This window comes from Nerophis ophidion, linkage group LG14 (genome assembly GCF_033978795.1).
Source record: "Nerophis ophidion isolate RoL-2023_Sa linkage group LG14, RoL_Noph_v1.0, whole genome shotgun sequence".
NCBI classification, from domain to species: domain Eukaryota; kingdom Metazoa; phylum Chordata; class Actinopteri; order Syngnathiformes; family Syngnathidae; genus Nerophis; species Nerophis ophidion.
The window spans coordinates 35,449,696-35,456,722 of NC_084624.1; positions in this window are offsets into that span (position 1 = coordinate 35,449,696).

Sequence of the window (7,027 nt, forward strand, 5' to 3'; positions counted from 1 at the left end):
GGCATCTTTTTATTTTGTGTTAATGTGACCGAAAACAATGGCTGTTTACATACCCGTATCCATCTTAGATGAGCTCAGGCCCAGCGAAGCGGGCGGCGTTTCTGGGTGCTGTTGATAATTGGGCTTCGCTTTGCAGAGTAGAGTTTTAACTTGCACTTACAGATAGAGCAGCCAACTCTAGTTACTGACAGTGGTTTTATGAAGTGTTCCTGAGCCCATGTGGTGATATCTTTTACACACTGATGTCGGTTTTTGAGATAGTACCGCCTGAGTGATCAAAGGTCTGTAATATCATCGTTGGAGTGATTTCTCCAGATTCTCTGAACCTTTTAACCGTAGATGGTAAACTCCCTAACTTCCTTGCAATAGCTCGTTGAGAAATGTTGTTCTATAACTGTTCGACAATTTGCTTACAAAGTGGTGACCCTCACCCCATCCTTGTTTGAGAATTACTTAGCATTTCATGGAAGCTGTTTTTATACCCAATCATGGCACCCACCTGTTCCCAATTAGCCTGCACACCTGTGGGATGTTCCAAATAAGTGTTTGATGAGCATTCCTCAGCTTTATCAGTATGTATTGCCACCTTTCCCAACTTCTTTGTCACGTGTTGCTGGCATCAAATTCTAAAATTAATAATTATTTGCCCAAAAAAATGGTTTATCAGTTTGAACATCAAATATGTTGTCTTTGTAGCATATTCAACTGAATATGGGTTGAAAATGATTTGCAAATCATTGTTTTTCGTTTATATTTACATTTAACACAATTTCCCAACTCATATGGAAACAGGGTTTGTAGATAGATAGTTACGTCACCTTACGTTTTGACAATATGTATTTCCCCCGTGGGATAATACGAATTTCTCTTCTGTAATCTGTTTGTTTTCTCCATGTGTCTGATGTTCGGCTTTTCCGCCAGAATTTTGCCCTTATATGGGGAATCAAGGGCGTTTACCTATGCAAATTACAGAATTAAGGGTATTTACATATGCATATTGGGGAAATAAGGGCGTATTTATATGCAAATTATGATGGACATGCACACGTTAACCATTTGGCATTCAGCAACTTAAGAACAGCAGGTGGGAACAAATTGGGCGTTTAAGAACACGTCATTAATTTGAATGAACTCCTCGTAGGAAATCACTTAGGAAGAAGGATAAAAGGAAAAGTTAGGAACTTATTGCTGTGTTTACTCTCTATTTAAGTAAATTATGTCTCAAAGGAATATAACCTGCTGAGGCACTTTTTGATGAAACATCCACATTTTGATGTCCGGCCCCCGAACCTTTGGACTCTTGAAACTGCAACCCTCTTTATTATGTAGTTGAATTCCCCTGGAATAAAGGATCTTTGACAGACTGTGGCCCCCAGAAGACTGTAGTTGCATAATCTTAATGGCATCACATTAAGGCAACATACCTCTCTAATTAATCTTGTTTTGTAATTGATGACATTTGTTGGTATTGATCAATATTAGTAAATGAAGAGCAAAGCGTGAAGGAAGTGCGGTGAAGAATATTCCAAAAGATGATAACTCTGTTTGTGTGTAAGTCACATTCTGGAAAAGCAGCCCATGTGTGACCTTGCAACCCCACCCTTTTTTTCTGTTGATTGTCCGTCAATGGAGTCACGCTGCTCCCTACAAGAGTACACGCCTCACAACTATCAGTGTTCGGAAGCCAAGGCCAGCTGACTCCCTCCGTGTATCCACACACCATCTCATGTATTTGTGGTCGGACGAGGTCGCTGCCTCCTCCGCCGCCGCTTCCTTGCGCCAGCCGGTGTGTGGAATTCACAGCAGCATTTGTGGTGTGCTCGCCGCCACTTCACTACGTCAAGACGCAGCATCCAGTTGGAAATGATGGCTGACTGACTTCTGGGCGCAGGCGGTCCAAAGCGTTTGGCCAAAGCAGTCCAACATTCATTTGGTGCCAACAGGATGTTCGGCGAGCGGCGTGCACTCGCTTCAAAAGTAATTGCATCCGTTTGGAGTTTGCCAGTGTTTTCCTATTCTCCGCTGTAATTTGTCACAATGGAGCAGACTATGAAGGGCGTCGCCTTGTTGACTTTTACTAAAGGAGTAAAGAAAGAGTTGTGAAGATCTACTTCACTGCTTCGTTGTGGTTTTAATTGACTTTTAATGTTGGAATATTCAACTCAAAGGATATGATATAAATTGTTAACTATATGCAAATACATTCTTATATTATAACGCAACAATGCTATTCATTTTTACATTACAAGATTACTGCAGGCTTCACGGTGGCAGAGGGGTTAGTGCGTCTGCCTCACAATACGAAGTTCCTGCAGTCCTGGGTTCAAATCCAGGCTCGGGATCTTTCTGTGTGGAGTTTGCATGTTCTCCCCGTGAATGCGTGGGTTCCCTCCGGGTACTCCGGCTTCCTCCCACTTCCAAAGACATGCACCTGGGGATAGGTTGATTGGCAACACTAAATTGGCCCTAGTGTGTGAATGTGAGTGTGAATGTTGTTTGTCTATCTGTGTTGGCCCTGCGATGAGGTGGCGACTTGTCCAGGGTGTACCCCGCCTTCCGCCCGATTGTAGCTGAGATAGGCGCCAGCGCCCCCCGCGACCCCAAAAGGGAATAAGCGGTAGAAAATGGATGGAAGATTACTGCGGATAAAGTTCTTATCCAGTGTTTTTCCTGCCGAATTCCCCAAGTCAAGAATACTTTTTATTTTTGATAATACCTTTTGTTTTAAATTTAATGACCCGAGGATGTCGTTGTGGCTTCTGCAGCCCTTTGAGACACTTGTGATTAAGAGCTATATAAATAAACTTTGATTGAATTCTTTAATTGATCAATCAATAAATCAATGGTCATTTATATAGCCCTAAATCACAGGTCTCTCGAAGGGCTGCACAAGCCACAACAACATCCTCGGTTTAGATCCCACATCAGGGCAAGGAAAAACTCAACCCAGTGGGACGACAATTAGAAACCTTGGCACTTGGAACATCTTGTGTGTCGTCCCCCGCCCCCCAGGGCGACCGGTGCAATGGACGTGCTTTATATTGGGCCGGTGCAATGGATCTAGCACAATATTGTTAGAGTCCAGTCCAAAGTGGGGCCAGCAGGAAACCCTCCCGAGTGGAGACAGGTCAGCAACATTGATAAATTGTCAATTGTTTTTTTTTCTTTTTTTAAAACATCCATCCATTTCCTACCGCTTATTCCCTTTTGGGGTCGCGGGGGGCGCTGGCGCCTATCTCACCTACAATCAAACATTTTTTATGAAATATAATAAACATTAACAGCCATGTTTTTGTGTTGTTGCCAGACTATTATTTTATTTGATTTTATTTATATTCTAATTTCCTTTTTTTTATTACATTATTTAAGAATGTGAATCTTACATCAACTCACGATTAGATTTAATTATGATTCTTGGGGCAAAAATGTTTTTTTATACTGTATATATTTATATATATATATACACACACACACAGGCACACACGTGTGTGTATATATATAGTACAGGCCAAAAGTTTGAACACACCTCATTCAATGCATTTGCTTTATTTTTATGACTATTTAAATTGTAGATTGTCACTGAAGGCATCAAAACTATGAATGAACACATGTGGAGTTATGTACTTAACAAAAAAGGTGAAATAACTGAAAACACGTTTTGTATTCCAGTTTCTTTAAAATAGCCACCCTTTGCTCTGATTACTGCTTTGCACACTCTAGGCATTCTCTCGATGAGCTTCAAGAGGTAGTCTCCTGAAAGGGTTTTCACTTCACAGGTGTGCTTGAAGCTCATTGAGAGAATGTTAAATTTTTTTCACCTACAGTTATATGTGACATGAAAAGGCCCACAGGTTTTATTGGTAATCATAATGTTCAACTGTTTGTTTGTAAATGTCAACTCTGAGAGGAAATTGTTTAAAAAATAGAAAGCGGGTCAAATATGCAGAAAACAGGTGGATGAGTCACTTTGTTAATAGAAAAAGAGCAACTCCAACCCATAATAATAGACTTTATTTCATTGAATTGCAATAATGACAGACATGTGGAAAATGACGAGTTAGTGGTCATGCCTTCATTTGCTCAACAATAGATAATTACAGTGATAGCAGACGGCAGACACATCATTTATATCCAGTCTTTAAAGCAGTGGTGTCAAAACAACAACCCGCGGGCCGCCAAAGTTGTCAGTCTGGCTGGCGAAATGTCCCAAGTCAAATATTAGGTCTGGACCGAGGGATATCCAGAGTTAAAAATTAATCTCGTTACAGTGTAATACTTTGCTAAGAATCTGCCACTTTGTGTTGGTAATGTTGGTCAATGATAATGAGTTTTGTATTATGGACAAATTAGTATAGCATCAATTTATATGCCCCAAACCAAGCAACCTCTCCCGCTCATAGTGTAAATAAACCATAACAAGACAGAAAACTAACACATGTGCCACAAACCTGATGTGGACATTATAAAAAAATGTCTAAGCACCATACACAATTTAAACCCATTAAAGCCACTACCAAGCATAATGGGTAATTTGCAAAACTCTCTCTCGCCACACTTTGCCATGTTTGGCACATTTTAGCAGTTTGATATTTCTGATTGATTAAAAAACTTTAAGAAGGTCATCATGGAAGTAAACAAGGTGCGAGTGGTTCACATATTCTTAATATTCCATGTTTTATCGTTTCTATTTCATATTGTAGTGTCGTCAGAGTCTGATGTGTTAGTAACTGTTTAAGTAATGTGTAGTTATACAGTCTGTTAGCGCTAGCTTGTTTTAATCAATGCAAACTTAAATGTCCCTGATCATTTCCTGATAGAACTGTAAATCTTACATTTTTTATTTTTGTATGAATGATTGTTGTTATGTCACAATCAACGCTCTGCTTTGTGGCAAAACAAGTGTTGTGTGTATTAGTGTATGACAGCGTAATGGCGATAACCCTTCAAAATTAGGCTTTATTGCAGGTTGTACTGTGGAGCTGCGAATCTTTGGGTGTCCCACGATTCGATTCAATATCGATTCTTGGAGTCCCGATTCGATTCAAAATCGATTTTTTTTCAATTCAACACGATTCTTGATTCAAAAACGATTTTTTTCCTGATATAAAAGGATTCTGTATTCATTCAATACATAGGATTTCAACAGGATCTACCCCAGTCTGCTGACATGCAAGCAGAGTAGTAGATTTGTGTAAAAAGCTTTTATAATTGTAAAGGACCATGTTTTTTAAACTGATTGCAATAATGTTAATTTGTTTTAACTATTAAACGAACCGAAAATATGACTTATTCTATCTTTGTGAAAAAATTGGACACAGTGTGTTGTCAAGCTTATGAGATGTGATGCAAGTGTAAGCCACTATTGTTTTTATTTTTTATTTTTATAAATGTTTAATAATAATGTCAATGAGGAATTTTTAATAACTGCTATGTTGAAATTATAACTAATACCGATACTGTTGTTAATAACATTCATTTTGTTTCACTACTTTTGGTTTGTTCTGTGTCGTGTTTGTGTCTCCTCTCAATTGCTCTGTTTATTGCAGTTCTTAATGTTTCTGGGTCAGGTTTGGTTTTGGAATTGGATTGCATTGTTATGGTATTGCTGTGTATTGGTTTGTTGGATTGATTATTTAAAAAAAAAAAAATAAAGAAATAAAAAAACTCAAAAAAATTAAATAATCGATCTTTTTAAAAATGAGAATCGATTCAGAATCGCACGTGAGAATCGCGATTCGAATTTGAATCGATTTTTTTCCACACCCCTAATATATAATATATATATATATTATATATGTATATAGTGCATCCGTAAAGTATTCACAGCGCTTCATTTCCCCACATTTTGTTATGTTACAGCCTTATTTTAAAATGGTAAACATTTATTATCGTCAAAATTCGACACACAATAACCATAAATAAATGTAGATTTTTTGTAAAGCTTTGTGCAAATGTATAAAAAAAATACAATAAATCACATGTACAAAAGTATTCACAGCATTTGCAATGAAGCTTAAAAATGAGGTGAGGTGCATCTGGTTTCAACTGATTATCTTCTACACACACACACATATGCATATATATACATATATGGATATATATATATACATATTTTTACATATATATATATATATATATATATATATACATATATATATACATATATATATATATATATATATATATATATACATATATATATACATATATATATACATATATATATATATATATACATATATATATATATACATATATATACATATATATATACATATATATATATATACATATATATATATATACATATATATATACATATATATATATATACATATATATATACATATATATATATATATATATATATACATATATATATACATATATATATATATATATATACATATATATATATATATACATATATATATATATATATACATATATATATATATATACATATATATACATATATATATATATACATATATATACATATATATATACATATATATATATATACATATATATATACATACATATATATATACATATATATATACATATATATATATATACATATATATATACATATATATATATATACATATATATATACATATATATATATATACATATATATATATATACATATATATATACATATATATATATATACATATATATATACATATATATATACATATATATATACATATATATATATATATACATATATATATACATATATATATATATACATATATATATATATACATATATATATACATATATATATATATACATATATATATACATATATATATATATACATATATATATACATATATATATATATACATATATATATACATATATATATATATACATATATATATACATATATATATATATATATATACATATATATATATATACATATATATATACATATATATATATATATATATATATATATATATATATATATATATATATATATATATATATATATATATATATA